The sequence below is a fragment of the Salvelinus namaycush genome, chromosome 33 (assembly GCF_016432855.1).
Source record: "Salvelinus namaycush isolate Seneca chromosome 33, SaNama_1.0, whole genome shotgun sequence".
NCBI lineage: Eukaryota > Metazoa > Chordata > Actinopteri > Salmoniformes > Salmonidae > Salvelinus > Salvelinus namaycush.
The window spans coordinates 8,101,382-8,128,122 of record NC_052339.1 but is presented as its reverse complement, the minus strand read 5'-3'; positions in this window follow the sequence as shown (position 1 = coordinate 8,128,122).

Here is a 26,741-nt window from a genome sequence, read left to right as displayed (position 1 = left end):
CCTCCAGGCCGTATTATTGACATGTAGAGTGTCTGTCTAAACCTTCTGGGTTGCAATTTTCTCTCCCTATGTGGAAAATATTATATACTGAGCAAAAATATAAACGCAACATGTAAAGTGTTGGTCCCATGTTGCATGAGCTGAAATAAAAGATCCCAGAAATGTTACACAAGCACAAAAAGCGTATTTTTCTGTTAGCGAGCCTTTCTCCTTTGCCAAGATAATCCATCCACCTGACAGATGTGGCATTGCAAGAAGCTTATTAAAGAGCATGATCATTACACAGGTGCACCTTGCGCTGTGGACAATAAAAGGTCCCTCTAAAATGTGCAGTTTTGTCACACAAGACAATGCCAAAGATGTCTCAAGTTTTGAGGGAGCGCGCAATTGGCATGCTGACTGCAGGAATCTCCACCAGACATTTCTCTACCGTAAGCAGCCTCCAATGTCGTTTTAGAGAATGGCAGTACCTCCAACCAGCCTCACATCTCCGGACCACGTGTAACCTCGCCAGCCCAGGACCTCTACTTCCGGCTTCTTCACCTGCGGGATCGTCTGAGACCAGCCACCCTGATTGCTGCTGAAACTGAGGAGTATTTATGTCTGTAATGAAGCTAAAAAAGTTGATTTGCAGCCTGGGCCTGATATTCTAAGAGTTTATTCGGGTTGGGCCGGCCTGGGCTTACGGTTTGCGCAACATTACAACCTATGTTTGAGACCAATGCGTGACCGTGTGAGAAGCGCTCCTGTATTTCTCACAGAACTAGATTGAGATTCACTTTCTATGATCTCTCTCCCTCTCTCTGCTCTGATAGACATGAGCCTGCAACTGTCATCTCTCTAGCGTTGCACTTCATCAGTTATTTCCTTACAGAATCATAGCCGCTCACAGGGTTCTGGAGAGCTGCAGCACCCCTGATAAATTGAAATAAATTTGCCAAAGTTATAGAATTACTGCTGTCTGTTCAGAAAGAAATGAAATAATTCAGAATAGCCTACTACACCATGAGAAGGCCTATAATTTAGTCACTGGAGATCAATAGTTTATTTTAGAAAAATATCTGTGGTTTGTGTGTAGCCCAATAACAAGGCATAGCCTACAGTCAGGAACGCAAATCGCAAATCTGTCAGTAAACAGCATGTGGACAAAATAGGCCTTTCCCAATATTTCAAATACAATGGTTGGAAAACACAGGTTGGAAAGCAAATGGCTTCTGCTGAAAAGACAAGACTCCAATCTGTCTGCTGTAGGCTACGAAAATATTTGATCGACTTCCAAATATTGTTTTACAAAGTAAAACAAAAGAGAAATTAGGCTTTTGGCACGATCACATCAGCCATCACCTGTGAGTGAGCTGCGCATCATTGGGTGAGTCAGTGAAACTGGAAAGCTTTTTTAGGACTATAATTTTCTCCTCATATTGTAGCCTACGATATGTGTGTCTCCACACACCTAGGCCTAGACTACTGATAGATTCAAGACAAGGATTTTATTATTGATCTGAGATTCTCTATTTGTCAGTGTCAAATTAGATCATTTGTGCCGTGTTAAAAAATATTCTGCCAAAGTCTGCCATTGTAAATAAGAATTTGTTCTTAACTGACTTGCTTAGTTAAATAAAGGTTAAATAAAAAAAATGAAATAAAAAAAGTCTCCAGTCATGTAAAATGATGCAGAAATGAAGCACCATAGGCTTCTAAAAATGTTGCACGTGTGCAACTTTTGTAAGTGCCTCTGCTCTATGCCACTACGCAAATGTGATGATATATATATTTATTATAAAGGGGATATTTTTTTGTAATACATTCCGGTACCTCGGAGCTCCCCAGGTCACCCCGCTCTCCCACTCACTTTTTGTTCCGGCACCTCCCGATTTACAAATTAAGCACTGACTGTAACTCAGTAAAATCATTGAACTTGTTGCATGTTGCGTTTATATTTTTGCTCAGTATAGCTTTTTATTGTTATTTCGAGCTGTGTCAAGTTACCACTTCTCATGTATTGTAGATGTTTGCCTTTGAAAGCTCTTTCGGGAATTGTGAGGCTCAGTCGAAGGCTCAAAGAAGGACGGAGTGTCATTCTCCTTGTAGAAACCGCAGGACAGAATGTTTTAATATCAGTCCCTATAACATATGGACAAAATAGAAAAAGTCACATAAAAAAATCAAAAGACAGAGAAAGAAAAGAGAAGAAACCAAAGCAAATAACCCGGAGGCATCTAGAGTATCGTTAGCACATTGCTTTGGTGGCTTCATTAACATGAACAAGATTCTCCTCTGAGTATACAACCCCTGCTGAAAAAAACAACAGTGCCTTGCAAAAGTATTCATCCCCCTTGGCGTTTTTTCTATTTTGTTGCATTACAACCTGTAATTTAAATGGATTTGTAATTGGATTTCATATAATGGACATACACAAAGTAGATTAAATTGGTGAAGTGAAATGAAAAAAATTACTTGGTTAAAAAATATATATAAAATCGGAAAAGTGGTGCGTGCATATGTATTCACACCCCTTGCTATAAAGCCCCTAAATGAGATCTGCAATTACCTTCAGAAGTCACATAATTAGTTAAATAAAGTCCATCTATGTGCAATCTAAGTGTCACATGATCTCAGTATATATACACCTATGGCACCACAACAAACCTGCCAAGAGAGGGCCGCCCACCAAAACTCACTGACCAAGCAAGGAGGGCATTAATCAGAGAGGCAACAAAGAGACCAAAGATAACCCTGAAGGAGCTGCAAAGCTCCACAGCGGAGATTAGAGTATCAGTCCATACAACCACTTTAAGCCATACACTCCACAGAGCTGGGCTTTACGGAAGAGTGGCCAGAAAAAAGCCATTGCTTAAAGAGTTTATCTTCTTCACCTCATGTTGAGGTTAAGTTCTTCTAACTATTTCAACGTGTGGACCACGGTCTCACCTCTTTCTTGTCTGATATGTTAATTCTTAGCCAGTACTTTTAACCTGTTATGGCTGCAGCCCGACACCGGTACACCTATGACAACATCCAGCTCAAGTGCAGGGCGCGAAATTCAAAAGATATTTTTTTTAAATATTTAACTTTCACACATTAACAAGTCCAAGACACCAGATGAAAGATACACTTCTTGTGAATCAAGCCAACATGTCCGATTTTTAAAATGTTTTACAGGGAAGACAAAATATGTAAATCTATTAGCTAACCACGTTAGCAAAAGACACCACTTTTCTAACTCCATCAGTTTCTTACTCCATCAGGTGCTATCACAAATTCGACCAAATAAAGATATAAATAGCCACTAACCAAGAAACAAATTCATCAGATGACAGTCTGATAACATATTTATTGTATAGCATATGTTTTGTTCCAAAAATTTGCATATTTCATGTATAAACCATAGTTTACATTTCAGCTACAATCAGAAATTGCACCGAAAGCAGCCATAATATTTACAGACACCAACGTCAAATAGCTAATTACTCATCATAAAACATTTCTGAAAAATACATAGTGTGCAGCAATTGAAAGACAGGCATCTTGTGATTCCAAACAATATTTCCGATTTATTAAATGTTTTACAGCGAAAACAAAATGTATCGCTATATTAGCGTAGCCACAATAGACAGAAACACTTGGGCGCCCACGGCCAGTTCACATGCACGACAGATATATGAAATAACATCATAAAATGGGTCTTACTTTTGCTGATCTTTCATCAGAATGTTGAACAAGGTGTCCTCTGTCCAGATGAGTCGTTGTTTGGATTCAGAATGGCAAATTTCCCTCTTCACTTAGCATTGGCACTAGCCGAGTGGCACAAATTTCTCCAACGTAAACACAGTCAGAGGACGGAACACGGCAAAACTCCCGAAAAAATTTCAATAATCTGATTAAACTATATTGAAAAAACATACATTACGATGATATGGTCACATGTATCAAAAAAAATTAGAGCCGGGGATAGTTATCGTCCGTTACGGCAGCAAAACAGAAGTCAATCCCACTTCCTTCAGAGTACCGGAAGTGGACGGTCACGTCAAAGAAATAGGTTTTTTTCCACCACAGACCAAGATGAGCACAAAATTTCTTCTCTCACATCCTCTTGACACCAATAGGAAGGCGTATGGAGTGTAAGTAGACTCCTAAGTGTCAAGACCATGTATAGGCATCAAGTTGAAAAGAGCATCGATTTCTGACATTTCACTTCCTGGTCAGGAAAAGTGCTGCAGAAGGACTTCTGTTTCACTCAGAGAAATAATTCCAACTGTTTTAGAAACTAGAGAGTCTTTTCTATCCAAAAATAATAATAATATCCATATTGTACGAGCAAGATTTGAGTAGGAGGCCGTTTGAAATGGGCACGATTTCACTGGCTACTCAACACTTTGCCTTGCAGCCATAAGAAGTTTTAAGCACGCTGGCCAAAGGGGACAGAGTCTGACATGCTCTTCTGCCCTCACTCGGGGCGTGGCTACTTAATGTGCAAAGGATATGATAAAAAGTTATCTCTTATGACTCCTAAAATCACAATCCTATCTTAACACAAATATCTTCATCATTTTTCATATCCTATGCACAACGTATTGGATGGAAACCTGACATATAAAGGGGGTATCCATTTCAAGTTACAGTATTTGGTCCATACAGTTTTTAATAACATCACAAAATAAAAATAAAAATGACATCATTTTTCTACATCAACCCGCTGACCATTTCCCACATTTGGATGTTAGAAATGTTTTTCCAAAGTTCACTTTTTGGATGTTAGAGTTTTGGGCTGGCAAAAGACTCTCTAGACAAAGGCATTATTTTGGTTGATACTAAAAGGGTATAGAGAGAAAGTTTCCCCCTCTAGAGAATAACAGCAGGGTGTGAACGGTGACCATCCAGCAGCTCCAGCAGCTCTCCTCTCTGTGGGAGAAAGAGAGGCCCGGTTACTTAAAATCTGTGATACTCCGCCACTTCACATACTGCTTGACTAGTTGGGCCCAAGCTTGCTGTACAACATTAAAACCCATTCAGTCTGTCAGGCTCTCAATGTGCTTGATGGAAAGCCCAATAGCCATCATCACTGTTACATCCTCAGAAAGCATGCGCAATACACTCACACATGTCTATTCAAGATCCTAAATGGCCTGGCCCCCCCTCCACTTAGCACTTTTGTTAAACAGAAAAAAACTGAAAACTGTAACAGAGGACTGTATAGTCCTCTTAAGGAAAAGCATCTTTTGTCAATCTGGAACACAATTCCATCAGACACACTTCCGCATTTGCGGTGAAAGGTGACAGAGCTAGAGCGGTGTTTGTCAGTCCATGAGACATCCCGAAAAGCAGTCTTCTCCCAAAATTGTCTGTAGTGTACAACATAATTTGACCCCTCTATGGAAAGATGAAACTCTCATGAACACAATGGTGCTGCGTTTTGGAAGCCTCTTGACTTGTATAAAGTCGGCACAGCCGATCTGCCAACTTCTGTCTGTAACGTTCGAACAGTTTCAGCTACACACTAATATGCTTCATTGCTTCATCTGAGCCAGGCTACACTTTAGATTTCAAACCAAGCATGGGGATATGCATTGGTGTAGGATAGGGAGCAATGTATTGGCCATACAGTGGAGAGACACATACTGTTACTTGCCTTTCCAATTTTCACAATGAAATGATTCCACTCAGGTAACAAGGCTCGTCCGACAGGATGGTGTTTGGAATAGGAAAGTAAGGAGGCTTGTCCACCAGCCTGCTGTCCATGATTAAAATAACCAAATGGTGGGGTTGACAAGTCTGATCAATTGATCAACTTCTTCAATGTTTTGCAAAAGACCTAGAAGTGGTTGAAAACACTTGTGTTAACTTTGCAGTTGTCAACAGTTACCTTTTGTTCCAGGAATGGCAGTGTAGTCACGCAGCACCTGTTAATGACAGGTATCCATATTTTACAGACCTTCCATTTTTTCACACACAGCATGTACCCAGTCTACAGGCCCCCTCTAGAAATTGTTGGCTGTGTTACAGGAAATATAGAAAGGAGAACAGGACCCTCTCCCTTGCATGTTTTTCATTTTTTTATCCAAGACATCCTGCTTGCCAGCCTCCTTTAATGTTTGATTCATGACTCTAATGCCCTTGGGTATGTAAATGATGTATAAATTGTAATGATTGTAAAATAATCAATAAGTATTCTTTATCACACCTACCACCACATGAAATTCATCCTCATGCTTGTTAGGTATTATGGTATATGTTGCACAACCTTCAGCAACATAACGATAAAACCACTTAAACTGGTACAACACTTCCACTAACGGTTTTCACAAATGCAACACATTTTAGACAATGCCCTCAAATATAGTGATGAGCCCCCACCAGCACATTGTCTTGGCTACTGTACATTTCAAAGTGATATGAAAGTAAGGTAAACAACAACAATTCATTTTACAACAATAACACCTGAACTCAACTGTAAAAACACAGTATTTTTACTTCAACTCAATAGCCGGTAACTTACTGTCAAATTGCAGATAACTTTTAACAGTGTGTGATTATATACTGTCAAATTGCAGATAACTTTTAACAGTGTGTGCCATAAGCACATCTGAAGGCTGGTCACCATCGAAAACACAACGAAGGCCGGTCTGCCAGCGAAGACACAACAAAGACTGGTCTGCAAGCGAAAACACAACGAAGGCTGGTCACCAGCAAAAACACAGCAAAGGCTGGTCACCAGCAAAAACACAACGAAGGCTGGTCTGCCAGCAAAAACACAACGAAGGCTGGTCTGCCAGAAAAAACACAATGAAGGCTGGTCACCTGTCAAACCGCAACAAAGGCTGGTCACCAGCGAAAACACAATGAACCAGTTAGACCATGCTGGTCGGCCAGCAGAACCGTGCTGGTCAGACCAATTTGACCAGCATCCGACAAGCACTGACCAGCACATGGACCAGCATGAACCAGTCTCATGACATGGCCCTTTCTGGGTGTAGATCATGGCTTTCCCCTCTCACACTCTCTCCTACACCCAGGTTCTGTTATCGCAGGTCGTAAATTCCTGGCAGAGACTCTCTCCCCCTTTTCATGCAGAGAGAGAGAGAACACAGAGTGAACAAAGGATTTCACATGGCCAAACTCCTAAATCCCCAAAATGGGATATTGAAACTATATGTCCACTTGTGAGAATGTGGGAAGTGTCAGTGGACACTTAACTTCTTTGGGCTGCAGGGGCAGTATTGAGTAGCTTGGATGAAAGGTGCCCATTTCAAACGGCCTCGTACTCAATTCTTGCTCGTACAATATGCATATTATTATTACTATTGGATAGAAAACACTCTCTAGTTTCTAAAACCGTTTGAATTATATCTGTGAGTAAAACAGAACTCATTTTGCAGCAAACTTCCTGACAGGAAGTGGAAAATCTGAAATCGATGCTCTGTTCCAGGGCATCCCTATTCATTTGCTTGATATGTATTAGTATACATGCACTTCATACGCCTTCCACTAGATGTCAACAGGCAGTGAGAGAAGAAATGGAGTGTATATCTTGATCTGAGGTCGAATAAGAGCTCTTGGCATGACGTGACACCAATTTCCTGTTTTCTGGAAGGTGCGAGAAGGAACCGGGTATTGCCTTCTGAAAAGCTGTCGTTATAGACGGCTACTATCTCCGGCTTTGATTTTATTTGATAAATGTGACAATATCATCGCAAAGTATGTTTTTTCGATATAGTTTTATCATATTATTGAATTTTTTTCGGGAGGTTAGGCGTGTTGCGTTCTCTGCGTTTGTTCAGGAAGGAGAGCTTCGCGCCACTTGGCTAGTGTGCTTGCTAATTCAAGAGGGAAAAATGCCATTCTAAAACCAAACAACGATTGTTCCCGACAAAGGACCCCTTGTAAAACATTCTGATGGAAGATCATCAAAAGTAGGACCCATTTATGATGTTATTTCATATATCTGTCGAACATGTGTACTATTAGTTTGCGCCCAGATTTTGGGCGCTCTCTCGCCATAACGTAAGCTGCATGTCGTAATGAAGTTATTTTTAGAATTCTAACACGGCGATTGCATTAAGAACTAAGCTATCTTTAATTTGCTGTCCAACATGTATTTTTTAGTAACATTTATGAATAGTTATTTGATTAGATTAGGTGCCTCTCCAAGATTTCTCCGGACATTGTTATTGCATTTTGCCTAGTATTCACATTGTATAACCACGATTTGTGCCGCTAAATATGCACATTTTCGAACAAACAATATATGTATTGTGTAATATGATGTTATAGGACTGTCATCTGATGAATTTTGAGAAGGTTAGTGAAAAAATTAATATCTTTTGCTGGTTTATTCGTTATCGCTACTGTTGGCTTGAATCAATGCTGTTGTGTTTTTGGCTATTGTGGTAAGCTAATATAATGCTATATTGTGTTTTCGCTGTAAAACACAAATCAGAAATATTGGCTGGATTCACAAGATGTTTGTCTTTAATTTGCTGTACACCATGTATTTTTCATAAATGTTTTATGATGAGTATTTAGGTATTTCAATTTGGTCTCTGTAATTGTTCTAGCTGCTTCGGTGCTATTTCCGATTGTAGCTGCAATGTAAAACTATGATTTATACATCAAATATGCACATTTTTCGAACAAAACATAGATTTATTGTATAACTTGTTATAAGACTGTCATCTGATGAAGTTGTTTCTTGGTTAGTTTGGTTGGTTCTTGGTTAGTTAGGTTGGTTTTGTGCAAGCTACCTGAGCTGTGAAAAATGTCTGTGCTTTTTTGTATTTGGTGGTGAGCTAACATAAATATACGTGGTGTTTTCGCTGTAAAACATTTTAAAAATCGGACATGTTGGCTGGATTCACAAGATGTGTATCTTTCATTTGCTGTATTGGACTTGTTAATGTGTGAAAGTTAAATATTTCTAAAAAATATCTTTTGAATTTTGCGCCCTGCACTTGGACGGGCTGTTGTCATAAGTGTACCGGCACCGCCCTGCAGCCATAAGAATTTAAGAGACAGTTATGTTGAGAGTTTTTCATTTGGTGACCTCACGAAGGACAGGAAACAGACATGACTATATCTCTGAATGTGTACATTTCTCAGTTATGGTGTTTGCATCTAATTCGTGTATAAAATTAATGAGTAAAGATGAAACTATTTGTGAAATGATGTAATGTGATGTTAAACCTTTAATGTGAGAGAATTGTATTCCCTTTCAAGTTTAAGTCATTTGCCCGCCCCCGTGAGCACAGACATGATCTGGCGTCAAGAAACAGCCCTTTCTTATTGTTACGAATAAAACCCCCTCCTGAGGACCTCCTCTTCAGACAACAAAAACCTCAGTGTAAGCTAAGGTTGCAATGGTTGTTGAATTCCTAACCATACCACGTGGTCATTGGCTACACGGCTGGAAATGGTTAAAAACTCTGAGACTATCGATCCCTACAGAATAAAAGCAAACCTTAGATTCTAATTACTAGTCTGCAGCTAGAAATGATGGAATCCTGGGATGCGAATACTGACATTCGCCGAAACATCTATCTATGAGAACATTTCTGAATGGTACTCTGAAGAATCCATTCTAATCACGAAAGACTTTGATCTTCAGGGAAACAGAGAGAGAGAGATACTCGGATGAACTCTCCAGCAGACGGACTTCTTCCAACAGAGAAGACAACAATGACATACACCGTAAATATGCACTTGCAATTATTCTCGAATGAGTGACCGTTCATGTGCGAAGGATAAGCATTTCAATGTATATAATTATAGACTGTGTAATGAAACCATTTAGTCTTTCCCGCTCTTTCTTAGTCCACACCTTCTTTCCTTTGTCCACCAAGCCGTCATATCGGCTTAGCCCAGTAGGGGATCTTCCCTATCATTGCTATTAACCAATATTTACTGTTTGTTTGTTCATGCATTTCTGTGATTATTTAGTTAGTTAGTAAATCAATTATTAAGCCAATTGGTGTATGGATGACTCATAGTTTAGGCTTGGTTCGTGCAGATGACCAACAATTTACGACTTTGGAATGACACTGATGTCAGGTAAAGAATAATTAATTAATAGAAGACTAATTGATCAGATATTAAAATATCTGAAGAGTTATATTTGGAAAATTATAACTTTGTAATCTAAATATTTTCCGTGGTTCCCCGACTTCCTAGTTAACTTCTCTGCGCTACTCATCCCTAGTACGGGATCACTTTCCTAAACAACCGCTAGAATTGCAGGGCGCCAAATGCATAAATATTACTAAAAATATTTATAATCATGCAATCACAAGTGAAATATACCAAAACACAGTTTAGCTTGTTGTTAATCGTGTCAGATTTTGAAAATATATTTTACAGCGAAAGAAATCCAAGCTTTTGTGAGTGTAGCTTTCAATGCTACAACAGCTAGCCCCAAATTAGCATGGTCACGAAAGTCAGAAAAGCAATAAAATTAATCGCTTACCGTAGATAATCTTCGGACGTTTCCACTCACGAGACTCCCAGTTACACAACAAATCTTCTTTTTGTTCGATAAATATAACTTTTATCACAAAAAAACGCCATTTGGGTTGCGGCCTTATGTTGAGAAAACAAAAGCCGTGTTCCGTTCGACAAATTCCAAAAAGTATCCGAAATGGTCGTAGAAACATTTCACATGTTTTTTATAATCAATCCTCAGGTTGTCTTTAACAAACCTATTCGATAATATTTCAACCGGAGCATAACCTATTCAATAAGAGACAAACGGAAAATGGTGAGCTCCTCCCGCGCTCGCAGGAAATATTCGGAGGACACTTGACTAGTTTTTTAAAAACTCGTTAATTTTTCAAAATAAAAGCCTGAAACTATGTCTAAAGCCTGGTCACAGCCTGAGGAAGCCATTGGGAAAGGAATCTGGTTGATACCCCTTTAAATGGAGGTTAGACGGGCCAGGGAACACAGATTTTAAAAAATATACATCACTTCCGGGTTACATTTTCTCAGTTCGCTTGCAGAATAAGTATTCTTATTCTCACAGACAATATTTTGACAGTTTTGGAAACTTTGGAGTGTTTTCTATCCTAATCTGTAAATGATATGCATATTCTACGATCTGGGCCAGAGAAAATGTCTGTTTACGTTGGGCACGTTATTTAAAAAAAATACAAAAAATATGACCCCTAGCGCTAAGAAGTTAATTACTTACATGATTAGTTTAATCACGTAATAATAATTACAGAGAATTTATTTGATAAAATGACAGTCTTCACTTTTAATGATGCCAAAGACACGACACCAGCATGGACCAGCTTGACGTTTATGCTGGTCTATGCTGTGTTTTTCAGCAGGGACAGAGCAACATTGTTTAAGGGCATCTGCCCAACACTTCTGCTCTCAACAGATTACTGCTCAGATACAAGACAAGAAAATGGAAAACATTGACTGGGCTTGTGTCCCAAATGGCACTCTATTATCTTTATAGTGCACTACATTTGACTAGGACCAATAGGGTTCTAATCAAAAGCAGTGCACCATATAGGGAATATGGTGCCATTTGGGACTCAGCCACAGTAGACAAGAAAATTGATGACACTGACTTGAGAAGAATGAGTTTCACCTGACGGAAAACCATACTTGACATGACCACTGTGTGTCAGTGTCAGGTGAGCTGAGCTGAGCACTGACCTGTCACCTGCATGTAAGCACCTGACGTGTCAGCACATGAGTTTCATAAATCATTGGCTTCTCGACAGAGAAATAAAACACCATATATTTGTCAGCCGTGTTAAATCCAGGTTTACCATGACTGAACATGTCAACGTTTTGTCATGTCTGGTAGATGAGCAATGTCCTAACACAAGCCACCTCCACCTTGCCTACTGAGACAACCAATGTGGGCTGGGGAGAGACGGGACTGTGAGCCAAATTAATACTCCTTGAAAGAAGACACTGACATGTGCTCCTCATTTAATGTAATTTATATCAACATGATATGTTCTCATACAGTGCCTTGCATAAGACTTTTCCACATTGTATTGTGTTACAACCTGGAATTAAAAGGGATTGAATTGTATTTTCTGTCAATAATCTACTCAAAATACTCTGTAATGTCAAAGTGGATGTTTTTTCTTGCTGTTGTAAGGTTAATAAAAAAATAAAACAAAAATATAGTCATTGAATAGGTATTCACTCTCTTTGTGAATTCAGGAGTAAAATTTGGCTTAACAAATCCCATAATAAATTACAAGGAGGGGGACTGTGTCGCATGGCCTGCTGCTGCTGGCTGCTCTGGGTAGGTCCAGGCCTCCCGCTGAGTGCGAGCAGGTCTCCTCCTCGCTGAGCATCGCGTTTAAACTTAATTTTGCTAGGGGCTACCTGATTGATCCTGCCAGTAGCATATGCTTGGCTCAAAGATTAAGCCATGCAAGTCTAAGTACACATGGCCGTACAATGAAACTAGTAATAGCTCATCAAATAATAGACATGATTTCAATGACCAACCCTTCCTCGGTCCACCATACAAACAACATATGTAAGGTCCCTCAGTCAAGTATTGAATTTCAAGCACAGATTCAACTACAGAGACCAGGGAGATTTTTGAAAGCCTATGGTGGAAATTACAAGATTATGTTATAATGCTGTTATTGCATCAAATGGTTGTTTTATGCAACAGAATAAAGGGTTGTTAGAACACTCATCTGTGTGTGTTCTACTGAGGATGGGCCTCTAGAATATTTACAATGTCTTTGGGCGATACCACATTCCAGAGCATGAGTTAATGTTTCTGTTCAATAAGGTACCAGGGAGAGATGACTCCAGGGCCAGACCTACACAATGAGATACTGTCTGCTGTGAATTATAAGTATCTTTCATACAAATCTTAACCTTGTGACCCTTTCCATACATCTGTTGTTTGTCATGAACATCCAGGAGGATGGACTTTGCTATAAAATGCTGTCGCTCAAATCCGCTCAGGGATCACCTCAAGGGGTGATTACCGACCACCTCCATTACTGCAGTAATTAAATAATAAAGTTTGATTGTTTTGAAGAAATCTAAAAGTTTCCTTTTGATCACAATAATTCTACCACATGCTTCAAAAAGAAGGGCATTGATTGGCAGTCGGGTAACAATAACAAATCAGACATATAATATATATTTAAGCAGGGTCAAGTAAAATAATTATGCTGTGGATTATGTATTAAACCACCCGTGTCCAGGTAGAATGATACAGTCAGCCTTCGAACTGAGCTACAGGACATGAATGAAACTGCGCAAGGATGATACCATGAGGCCATTGGTGATTTTATTAAAACAGTTACCTATTTTAATGGCTGAGATGGTAAAACAAATGAGTATGGATGAACCACATTGTAGGGATTTGACAGTTTATTTTTTACAGAATAAAAATACTCCAAAACATATATCTAGGCAATAAAGTAATACTGCAAAAAACAAGGCAAAGGAACACACTTTTTGGCCTAAATGCAAAGCATTATGTTTGGGGCAAATCCAACGCAACACATGACTGAGTAACTGCTTCCTTATTTTCAAGCAAAGTGGTGGCTGCATCATGGTATGTGTACGGTTGACATCGGCAAAGATTGGGGAGTGTTTCAGGATTAAATGAAACAGGATGGAGAAAACCTGCTTCAGTCTGGGAGAGGAATTCAGCTTTCAGCAGGACAATAACCTAAAACACAAGGCCAAATATAAACTGGAGTTGCTTACTAATAAGACAGTGAATGTTCCTGAGTGGTCAAGTTACAGTTTTGACTTAAATCTACTTGAAAATCTATGGCAAGAGTTGAAAATTGCTGTCTAGCCATGATCCCCAACACCTTGACAGGGCTTGAAGAATTTTGAAAATACATTTTGACATTACAAAGTGTTTTGAGTAGATTGTTGACAAAAAAAAGACAATTAAATTAAATGTGTAAAAGTTTAATGGGGGTAAATAATTATGCAAGTCACTGTATGTGCTAAATTCTATCATTCTGATGTATTGGTATGGTGACTAACAACGTGCCTGTTTACTTTGCATGTACGTACTTATTTTCCTCCCTCTTGGCCCTGAAACACATTTTTGAATATTATCTCTCATGAATCGATAGCAGGGATGAATAAAATATTCTGAGAAGGAAATAGGACTTTAGGAAACAGTCAGATGACCCCAATAACCAAATCAGGATTTATTCAACTTTATTTTATACTGCCTGGAATGGAGAAGGCTAAAAGTGGGCAGTAAAATAAATCAGTAGGGAAAGATAATACCAATCCACATCAGAATGTGATTCTACCTATGACATTTTTTTTTGTCAATACATGACAAATGCAGTGTTAAATGTACAGTATATCCCCACACTTATGGCATACAATTGGCCGAATTGACCAAATTTTGGCATATAGTTCTTCGGTAGATATGACCACAACTTTCCCTGTGTTTATTTTTAGAGAACCAGATTGGTGTAATACATCTGGGCGAGGAAGCATAGGCGGCTAAACAGGGGTGGAAATCACTACTCAGTTCTCAAATGCATCCAGCTGTGCCTGACTGACTGCCTCTGCCTAATGGCTACTGAAAGAAAGTGTGTCACTTAACAAATCGGGCTGCTTTATTCGATATGCAATTAACCTACAGTATATTGTTTGTTGGAAGTTTCCGGTCCAGCCAGGAGTTTTGACTGATAAATAAGAATGGCGGTATACTATTTAGGAAATCAATCCCCTTTCTCTGTATTGATTTCATTAAAAGCCTTTTTGGAGATTGATTACATTGATAGCGGCCCTCTCTACGCATCGGATTACAGTTGCACACAATCCCGTCTAGTTTATAGAGGTCCACAGATGAGGAGTTTACTTCATTATACTATAACGTGTAAATATCATCGCTTCAATGTGCCGAAACCAATGCTACTGCTGACTAGGAAAAAAAATAGTATAGAGTTGCTGATGTTTTTCTTTTTTGGTTATGTTTTGTCTCTATTTCCGTACAATGGTTTTATGATGGCAGTCTGCCTTTCAAGTACATTGTCTGATACACTTGAATGTCTCAGTACATTTTGATGAAACAAAGTTTAGGAGATTATAATATACTCCCAGTGTCACGCCCTGACCTTAGAGAGCCTTTTTATTTCTCTATTTGGTTTGGTCAGGGTGTGATTTGGGTGGGCATTCTAGTTTGTATATTTCTTTGTTGGCCAGGTATGGTTCCCAATCAGAGGCAGCTGTCTATCGTTGTCTCTGATTGGGGATCATACTTAGGTAGCCCTTTTTCCCACCTTCAGATGTGGGATCTTGTCTTTGTATAGTTGCTGTTTAGCGCTACAGAGCTTTACGTTCATTTATGTTTTTGGTGTTCGTTTAATAAAGTACGATGAACACTTTCCACGCGGCGCTTTGGTCTCATTCAATTGACGTCGGACGTAACAGAAGATCCCATCACCAAAGGACCAAGCAGCGTGGCCAGGGGGAGCAGGGATCCTGGGCCCGGGAGAAGAGTGAGTGGAGGACATCATGGACATTGGAGGAGGTTATGGCAGGGGACAAGACCCTGCCATGGAAGCAGGCGGAGGCAGCGAGAGAGGAACGGCGACGAAAACAGGAATCAGGGAGACGACGGAAGCGCGAGAGGCAGCCTCAAAAAAAAATGGGGGGGGCACACGGGGTGGCGAGCGGAGCAAAGGTGGGAACAAGAACCAACTCCCTCTAATTATGATGAGGAGTTGGTCACGGTTCAGATACCATGTTTTCCGGTTCTGCCCACCGTGCCTCCAGTGCGCACCCTTAGCCCGGTGCGTTCTGTGCCTGCTTTCCGCACGTGTCGGGCTAAAGTGAGCATCCAGCCAGGACGGGTTGTGCCAGCTCTACGCTCCAGACCTCCAGTGTGCCTCCACGGTCCAGTATATCCTGTGCCAGCTCCATGGACCCGGCCTCCAGTTTGTGTCTCCAGGCTAGTACGTCCTGTGCCTGCTCCACGCACAATGCCTCCAGTGGTGATCCATGGCCCGAAGCCTCCAGTGGTGATTCATGGCCCGAAGCCTCCAGTGTTGATCCATGGCCCGGAGCTTGCAGTGATGATCCATGGCACAAAGCCTCCAGTGATGATCCATGGCATGAAGTCTGCAGTGATGGTCCACAGTCCGGAACCCCCTGAGACGTTCCACAGTCCGGAACCTCCTGAGACGGTTCACAGTATGGAACCTCCTGAAACGGTCTGCATTCCAGAGTCTCCAGCGACGGTCTGCAGTCCAGAGTCTCCAGCAACGGTCTGCAGTCCAGAGTCTCCAGCGGCGTCTGCAGTCCAAAGTCTCCAGCGGCGGTCTGCAGTCCAGAGTCTCCAGCGGGGGTTCCCAGTCCAGAGCCTCCGGCGATGATCCATGGTCCGGTTCCTCCGGCAACGATCCACGGTCCGGCGTCTCCGGCGACGATCCACGGTCCGGTTCCACGGAAGCGGAGCGATCAGCGTGCGGAGCGGGGCCTATGTCCCGAACCGGAGCCGCCACTGAGGATAGATGCCCACCCGGACCCTCCCCTATAGAGTCAGGTTTTGCGGCCGGAGTCCGCACCTTTGGGGGGGGGGGGGGGGGGTACTGTCACGCCCTGACCTTAGAGAGCCTTTTTATTTCTCTATTTGGTTAGGTCAGGGTGTGATTTGGGTGGGCATTCTAGTTTGTATATTTCTTTGTTGGCTGGGTATGGTTCCCAATCAGAGGCAGCTGTCTATCGTTGTTGTTTGGGGATCATACATACTTAGGCAGTCATTTTTCCCACCTTCAGTTGTGGGATCTTGTCTTTGTATAGTTGCTGTTTAGCGCTACAGAGCTTTATGTTCATTTATATTTTTGTTGTTTTTGGTGTTCATTTAATAAAGTAGGATGAACACTTTCCACGCTGCGCTTTGGTCTCATTCAATTGACGTCGGACATAACTCCCAGGCTCAAATATAGTCATTAAAGGTTGCAGTTTAAAATCTGTATTCCAGATGTGTGATTTTGGGATCTACTCTACACAACAGTGTAATTCTCTTCATCCCTCCCCAAAAATGCTGAGATTAAGTTTTAGATTGATTTGAAAAACTAAATTCATGCATTAAACGGAGCAGGGCATAATCCCAGACACTGCTAATAGTCATATCAGGCAATTACAATACAACCCAGTAAAAACGGAATGATAATATGCCCATCGTTTTCATGGCATAGCTTGGCACAGCTTCTCAACAGCCTATAATACCTCTGTTAAAGATAGAGTTTTTATCATCAATGGAAAAACTGAGTGCCTCTGTGGGAATTTATCATAAAATGAGATGCATTTTATTGGCGTATAAACTGATAATACAGTTGATTAATGATCATAATAATAATAATATGGCTTGTTTGGGTCTTTCCTGACTCAGTGGCCATCTTGGATGGTGCACCGTTGAGCTGGTGTCCTTGAAGTTACAATCGCACCGTGATTCATGTATCTGTCATGTATTTTCTGCTGAGCATGCCACTATGTGCCAGTGGGCTGTTTAAGAATATATCTGAACAAATGATAAGAAAGCAATAGCAGTTCAGAAGATACCTGTTATTTCCTTGAAGTATCGATTACGTATGTCCCCTGAAATTGCATTTCTCTTTTTAAGTTGTTTAATATCACATTCAATATTACACAGGGTGTGAGCAGTATGAGAGGGAGGTAGACTGGGTTGGAGTTTGCGTATGGTTGTCTGTGACATTTTCCTAGTCCATAGCTCTGCTTAGTGCAGACTGAGGTATTGTTGCTGAATAGATAAGCACTTCCATCCGGAAGGGAATGAGTAGCTTGCCCCTGTGAGGTATGAGGTTCTCTGTGCCTTTGCTCACATTTTAAAAGGTTATTTTAGGTTGCCAACTAAAACCTTCCATATCGCCTTGGGCTAATTCTCTCCCATCTCTTCCTCTTCGCTTGTCTTTTTTGGGGGTCTGGCACCAACATACATGGGTATTTGCCATATGACCAAAACAAAAGTAGAAAATTATTTATTCTAAAATGTAAGTAAAAAAACATATAGTTACAATAAAGTGTGTCTAAACAGATCAAAATGTTATAAGGTCACCTTACATTTTGAGTTTATATCCAATTTAATGAAGCATTTAATGCATTAGTGCCTTCAGTTTGTTCTCTGGTGTGACATCATAATTCATGTTAATATAAGGTTTCATGATGACCAAATAGACAATACATTTATTTTACTCATTAAGTAGTTACTTCTGTCTTTAAATCAGTAATCATATTCTGGCATATGAAATTAAAAACACATCATTTCCCGTATAATGATGATAACCAAGTGTCTCGCTACATTTTAGGTAAGATTCACAGTAATCTCACTAGAAAAAAAGCAATATAAAAAGCAAAATAAAATATTATCTTACTTGTGTATTATTATAATGTTACCTGCCTCATGATTAACAATTAATTGTACATTTTGTCGAAGACGACACATTTTTTCCCTTTAAATTATTGCCGTCACATTTATGGACAATACACAACAGGCAGTGAAATTTGACTTTTAGAACATAATTAATGACCCTTTCAGAAGTTTCTGATAACTGCAAAAATGCTTCTAAACATCAGTAATGGATCCTAATTAAAGGATTTGAAGTGTACTCATTCCAATTACATGGCCTCAAAAGAGTCCTTATTGTTATTTTACATCACTGCCTCTTCAAATCAGGAGTGGATTTGCCTGCCTGCTGCCTTCCTTCGATGTGGTTGTCGTTTCTCAGGCTCCCTCTCCAGAATCGAACCCTGATTCCACATTACCCGTGGTCAATATGGTAGGCACAGAAACTACCATCGAAAGTTAATAGGGCAGACATTGCCACAAAGGGTCAGTAAAAGCATCCGGAGCACCCCGAAGCACCCCATATGGGTCAGCACTTGTTGGCATATCTTTGCTCTAGAATTACCACAGTTATCCAAGTAACATTGGAGCGATCAATGGAAACATAACTTAATGAGATGTATTCACAGTTTACCAACCGTGTGTACTTAAAATGGCTTAATCTTTAGGACAAGAAAATGCTACTGGCAGAGTCAACCAGATAGCCACCTGCAACATTGAAGTTTACCTTGGTGCACAGCGAGGGGCAGGGGCACAGTCCTCCAGTGATGGAGGAGACCAAAGCGCACCCAGTGGGAGGCCCCGACCTACCCACAGCCGAAGCCGCTTGAGAGGTGTCCTATTGGAAGGTTTTTGGAGTATACCGCACAACAGAGCCAACAACAGAGTTTTAAGAAAAGCAATGTGTCTTTGACGTCAACGAGTAATAGGATGGTGCCCGCTCCAGGCATTGCTGCCTAGGCGTGCCATGCCCTGCACCGGAACGCTATCGGAGGACCACTGAGACAGACGTGAGTGAGGCTGGCCGGGGTGCATTGGAGAGCAGGGGGGAACAGTCTCCAAAAGAGGCACGGCTGATGGGGGCCCTCCCAGGGTGGATCACTTACGATCAGTCGGGAGGAGTGAAATTGGGAAAGATGGTCTAATGCAGGGAATGAGAACCATGAATGGGAGCACCACAACCTGCCTCCATTATTTGCCTGCACCATCCACAGGGCCAGGTAAAAAAAAAAAAAACCCTCCTCAGAGGGCAGTGACAGACCCAGAGGTTGCCGGAGGAACGCTCACCTGCCGAGAGTGAGAAACCAGGCGTGGGAGAATTACTACCTAAATATTGCACTCAGAAACACTTAAAATGATCCCAATTGCTACAGGATGCAATAGGTCTAATTCAAATAAGTGTCATTTGAGGAAAAATAGATCTACAAAGGTAATTATAGAAGTTTTATGTTCATGTCCCCCGGAGTGAAAGACGTTTCCTCTGGTTTCCACTGCTGTGACAGTGGAAATCTCAGGCTGTATGGTCCATTGGGAGGCTTATGTGTGAGCCTTACAACCATATAATTTCACCACAACATGTTTTCATTGCTTCTTATACTTCTATTGTCAAAGAAATCTTATTTTCATATATACTGTAGATTCGAAAGGTATCACACCAAAAGAGTAAGAAACTGACCCCTTTTATGGCAAAGGCAGAGAAGTGCAATTTTTTGATAAATATTTCTGATAAGGCTTACAATCTATTCAGGCCATGTGCTCCAGCCATGTTTTCTGTACTTCTCATTGCAAGAGAGACCGTCCCAGCGCAATGGTGCCCAAATGCTGGCTCGTTGGTAAATCACAGAATTGTGTAACACCAAGAGGACATTGCTTTTAGGGACAAAATGTAATCAATCAGAAGTATTTGGTAATATCATGAGTAGACTTGGGACTGTTATTTCATTAAATAAACTACAAGAGTAGGTGAAGGTATTTTGATAAATACTTTTATAAATGTACTTAAACTTGTGGAACTTTGAACATAACTGGGACAGTCACATGTTTGGTTCAAAATTGTATGAACATAATTATACACTGCAATAATTAACAGTGTTTTTCAAAAAAAGAAAAGCTTTTAGTATTATATCAAAATGTTATGCAATTTAAGTTATATTTGTGTTTGTCATTATGGGAAAAAATGGGTGTCATGTCAACTATCCACATGCTTCTACTATGTTCAGTAAATAAGGTGGATGGGATGGAGGCAGGGGAGTGTATCCAGAGGAAGATGGGGGTGTGGTTGGGGGGAAGAGGGGGGCAGATAACGTTTAAGGGGAACAGAGGGGGAATGGTGGGGGCAGAGGGAGGAATGAGGGGGGGCAGAGGCTTGGCCTGTTGAGTATTCTCATGTCCCATGCAGCAGTGGGGATCCATGGAGAAGTGCACATGAGTATACTTGACATTTTTTACAAATTAATAGAAAATGAAAAGCTTAAATGCATTGAGTCAATAAGTATTAAACCCCTTTGTTATGGAAAGCCTAAATAAGATCAGGAGTGAAAATATGCTTAACAAGTCACATAATGTGTTGTATGAACTTTGTTTAAAGTGCTTTTTTAATGACTACCTCATCTCCGTACCCCACACGTTCAATTATCTGTAAGGTCCCTCAGTCGAGCAGGGAATTTTAAACACAGATTCAAATAAATATACCAGGGAGGGTTTCCAAGGCCTCGCAAAGAAGGGCACCTATTAGTAGATGGGTAAAAATGTAAAAGCAGACATTAAATATCCCTTTGATCATGGTGAAGTTATTAATTACACTTTGGATGGTGTATCAATACACCCAGTCACTACAAAGATACAGGCGTCCTTCCTAACTCAGTTGCCGGAGAGGAAGGAAACTGCTCAGGGATTTCACCATGCGGCCAATGAAGACTTTAGAAACGTGGCAGAGTTTAATGGCTGTGATAAGAAAAAATTGAGGGTGGATCGACAACATTGCAGTTACTTCACAATACTAACCTAATTGAGAGAGGGAAAAGAAGTAAGCATGTAGAGAATACAAATATTCCAAAACAAGCATCCTGTTTGCAACAAGGCATTAAAGTAATACTGCAAAAAATGTGGAAAAGCAATTCACTTTTCGTCCTTTTCGTACAGTGTTCTGTTTGGGTCAAATACAATACAACATATTACTGAGTACAACTCTCCATATTTTCAAGCATAGTGGTGGCTGCATCATTATATGGGTATGCTTGTAATCCTTAAGGATTGAGGGGGTTTTCAGGATAAAATAAATTAGGGAATGGAGGTAAGCACAGGCAAAATTCTAGCGAAAAACCTAGTTCAGTCTGCTTTCCACCACCAATCTGCTTAACAATCTATGGCAAGACTTGAAAATTGCCATCTAGCCATGATCCCCAACACCTTGACAAAGTTTGAAGAATTTTGAAAAGAAAAATGGGCAAATGTTGCACTATTTGGGTGTGGAAAGCTCTTAGAGACTTTCAGAAAGACTCACAGCTGTAATCGCTGCCAAAGGTGCTTCTACAATGTATTGACTCAGGGGTGTGAATACTTATGTAAATTCAATATTTCTGTATAAAATGTACAATAAATTAGCAGGCATTTCTAAAAACATGTTTAGACTTTGTCATTATGGGGTATTGTGTGTAGATGGTTGAGAAACAAAACAATATTGAATACATTTTGAATTCAGGCTGTAACACAACAAAATGTGAAGGCACTGTAGGGGCTTTTAGGCACCCTGACAGCAGCATGCTTGTTACCATTGGGGTCCTGTGGAGGGGGAGGGGCTGTGAGCCCTGAGAGCTGTGGTTGGTCAGAAGCGCTTTATTCCCTATATAGTGCACTTCTTTTGACCAGAGACCATAGAGACCTTTCGGCCCGCATATACTGTATGTTTGAATCCCCAGCTGTCTGCAGTGCTGGACCATCTGAACTCCTTGTGCATTCTGACCCCAGGCAGGCCGAATCCTGCTGCTTCATTAGCCCATTCTGCTGCTGCAAGCTGCCTGGAACAGATTTAAAGCAGGTCCAGTCTCTGTGCCTGTGTCCCAAATGATACCATATGCCCTATAAAGGGTCCTTCTTTTGACCATTGCCCTATGGGCCTTCGTCAAAAGTAGTGCACTAAAGAGGGAATGGGTGCCATTTGGGACTATGTCATGATTACCATATGGTGTCAGTTATACTGTTCATGCACAAAGACGGGGTTGTATTAACAAACTGTGAAGCGTCACTCTCTGTGGTACCTCCAGAGCACTGATGTTGCAGAGATTTCATCATGTACAGTATGTTTGTAGTTGGGAGAGTTCATCTAACATACAGTGCATTCGGAAAGTATTCAGACTCCTTGACTTTTTCCACATTTTACAGCCTTATTCTAACATGGATTAAATAAAAACATTTCCTCATCAATCTACACACAATACCCCATAATGAAAAAGCGAAAACAGGTTTTTAGAAAATGTTGCTAATTTATGAAAAATGTAAACAGAAATACCTTATTTACATAAGTATTCAGACCCTTTGTTATGAGACTCGAAATTGAGCTCAGGTGCATCCTCTTTCCATTGATCATTCTTGAGATGTTTCTACAACTTCATTTGAGTCCACCTGGGGTAAATTAATTTAATTTGACATGATTTGGAAAGGCACACAGCTCTCTATATAAGGTCCCACAACTGGCAGTGATTGTCAGAGCACAAACCATGCCATGAGGTTGAAGGCATTGTCCGTAGAGCTCCGAGACAGGATTGTGTCGAGGCACAGATCTGGGGAAGGGTAGCAAAAAATGTTAACAGCATTGAAGCTCCCCAAGAACACAGTGGCCTCCATCATTCCTAAATGGAGGAAGTTTGGAATCACCAAGACTCTTCCAAGAGCTGGCCGCCCGGCCAAACTGAGCAATCGGGGGAGAAAGGCCTTGGTCAGGGAGTTGAACCTGATGGTCTGTCAGAGTGAACCTGATGGTCACTCTGACAGTGTTCCAGAGTTGCTCTGTGGACATGGGAGAACCTTCCAGAAGGACAACCATCTCTGCAGCACTCCACCAATCAGGCCTTTATGGTAGTGGCCAGACGGAAGCCACTCCTCAGTAAAAGGCACATGACAACCTGCTTGGAGCTTGCTGAAAGATACCTGAAGGACTCTCAGATGGTGAGAAACAAGACTGAACTCTTTGGCCTGGATGTCAATCGTCACTTCTAGAGGAAACCTGTCACCATCCCCACGGTGAAGCATGGTGGTGGCAACATCATGCTGTGGAGATGTTTTTCAGCGGCAGGGACTGGGTGACTTGTCAGGATGGGGAAAAGGTTGAAACAGAGCAAAGTACAGAGAGATCAATGATGAAAACCTGCTCCAGAGCGCTCGGGACCTCAGACTGGGGCGAGGTTCACCTTCCAACAGGACAACGGCCCTATGCACACAGCCAAGACAATGCAGGAGTGGCTTCGGGACAAGTCTCTGAATGTCCTTGAGTGACCCAGCCAGAGCCCGGACTTGAACCCGATCGAACATCTCTGGAGAGACCTGAAAATAGCTTTGCAGCAATGCTCCCTATCCAACCTGACAGAGCTTGAGAGGATCTGCAGAGAAGAATGGGAGAAACTTGTTAAATACAGGTGTGCCAAACTTGTATTGTTGTACCCAAGAAGACTTGAGACTGTAATCGCTGGCAAAGGTGCTTCGACAAAGTACTGAGTAAAGAGTCTGAATTCTTCTGTAAATGTGATATTTCAGTTTTGAATATGTTATGCATTTGCAAAAATGTCAAAAAACATGTTTTCAACCTACTTTCCGAATGCACTGTACTTTCAGTATTATTGCAGTATGTTTTGTGAGAGAATACAGTATCACACTGGTCTCAGTTGGAGTCCTTTTCTCTCATATCTTTTCCTGGTCTCTGACAGGTGCACGTAGTGGGTGGGTGAGCTCATCTTGTTTTGACCACATGAAAGAGGATACAGAATGGAACCTGTCTGAAAAAATGTAGTTGTTTGATGCGTTATTGAAACTAGCACACAGTTGTGAATAGATTTATTACCACAATTCTATTTTTCATAACCCCACTTTTCATAACCCATAATCCTCAATCAAACAACAAAATAGCATGTCAATCGGTAATCTGTAAAAATAACCAAAAGCCTATGTGAATGGACTTTGTATAATTTCACACGTTCAATTATAAATTCGAAACACCCATGGCAGCACACCAAGGACACAGAATTGAATTGAGTTTAATATTAAATCTTGGGTGGAAGGAAATTAGTATGATATGAAAGGAGTGGAACGAATGGTATCCTTTATGTCTTGGAGCAAACTAAGGGGTAACTGGAGTGACAGGTAATAGATGGTAGCGTCTGTGTCCATCAGGGTGCACAAAGGCAGGGCTGTGAGATGGCCAAGGGTCCTCCGACTCTTTCAGCAGGAACATGTAAATAAACTAACTTTGTACACCACTCACGCCTCACTCTCTCTTTCTTTTCCCTCTCTTCTCTCTTTCTTCCTCTTCCTCTCATGCCAAGAGTGAGCATTACAAGGGCAGGAAAACGATCTAAAACATTATAACAGAGATCCACAGTGCATCAGAAAGTATACCTTCTTTCTCTAACACAAACAGAAATTCTGAAGACTTCAAATCCTTCTCTCGTAACGTGACCAAGTCAAATTAGTTTTTTATACCCAGACAGATGCACATCCCTTGAGGGCCTACATTTGACAGGTGTGGCACCTGCTTATAAACTGCACTATGTTAAAGTCACGTCCCTTAGGTTTGAGAGGGACATCAGGAGGTTATTGAATGTCACCATCTGTTGATGATCTGTTTGGATGGAGCCATTACACCGTGTGGGAGGAGGGGGGCTTAGTTCCACGGTTCCCAAAGAGGCTAAGGGTTAGGGTTATTGCATGGGACCACAGCCTGGAACTGATCTGGTTTCCCAGGTTCTATCTGTCTGGTGTCTGCAACATAAGGGCCACCATTATCTTCCTATTGCTGTGCCCAACATGTCTAAATCACTGAAGAACATAGATATTTCACAATGACCACACCTGAACTTGTAATTTTTAGGCCAGAAAAGAGGTTCGAGAATTTGGAAGAACAGCCATCTCTACTCCTGTCTGAATATTATGCAATGTGTTTTTCTCTGCAACATATGGGCAACCATTCTCAGCCCCATTGTAGTGGACTGTTTGCGTTGTTAGTTTCACCCATGGCAAGAGCCAACTTAATGAATCTCTCCATTGTCGGTGAAGACTCTACAGGGGGACTTCATTCTATCTCCGTGCCCCAGGTTGCTGTGACAGTTACTGTGACTGATCAGCGAGAAGGGAGAATGATGTGCGTCAATTTACCATAGCTAAACTTATCTCCTAGGTGATAACTCCATGAGAGGACGACAAGATAATAGTTCTGTTTCCCAGAACTACCAGCCCTACAGCCATAACTGTCGAATTACACTTGACTGCCTCTTTGGTGGTCGCCACATCGACTATGCAGTTCAAGAAACTGCTGGATGGGTGTTCCTCTGATATTCAGACCCCTTTTCAAATGAAGATAGTCATTATTAAGACCCCACAAGCTGTTTTCAGATTTTATAGTCATTGAGTTGGTCCCTGGGGAATTGTTAGCTGTATAAATTGAAGGATTAGTCCTATTCAGAATGAAAAATGAGTTACTTACCTCTCAGGCAGAAAATATTTTGCCTATACATATCACAATGTTGGGATAGTTACCACTTTGTTCTAATATTTAAATAATAATGTTATTCTATTTACTGTATATTAAAACATGTTATGTACCAAAATATCGAAGAACATTTTAAATGTGCAGTGTACAAAGTTAACGTGAGGAACAAGAATGACATTTATTCTCACCGATGGCCAAAAAGTACTTTCTGAAAGCCACGCCCCCATACAGTGCCTTGCAGAAGTATTCATCCCCCTTGGCAATTTTCTTATTTTGCTGCATTACATCCTGTAATTTAAATTGATTTTATTTGGATTTCATGTAATGGACATACACAAAATTGGAATAACTGTCCATAGGACCACTTTAAGACGTACACTCCACTGAGCTGGGATTTACAGAAGAGCGGCCAGAAAAAAGCCATTGCTAAAAGAAAAAAGGCATGTGGGAGACTCCCCAAATATATGGAAGAATGTACTCTGGTCAGATGAGACTACAATTGAGCTTTTTGGCCATCAAGGAAAACGCTATGTCTGGCACAAACCCAACACCTTTCATTACCCCGAGAACACCATCCCCACCTTGAAGCATGGTGGTGGCAGCATCATGCTGTGGGGATGTTTTTCATCGGCAGGGACTGGGAAACTGCTCAGAATTGAAGGAATGATGGATGGAGCTAATTACAGCTAAATATTTCTTAAGGGA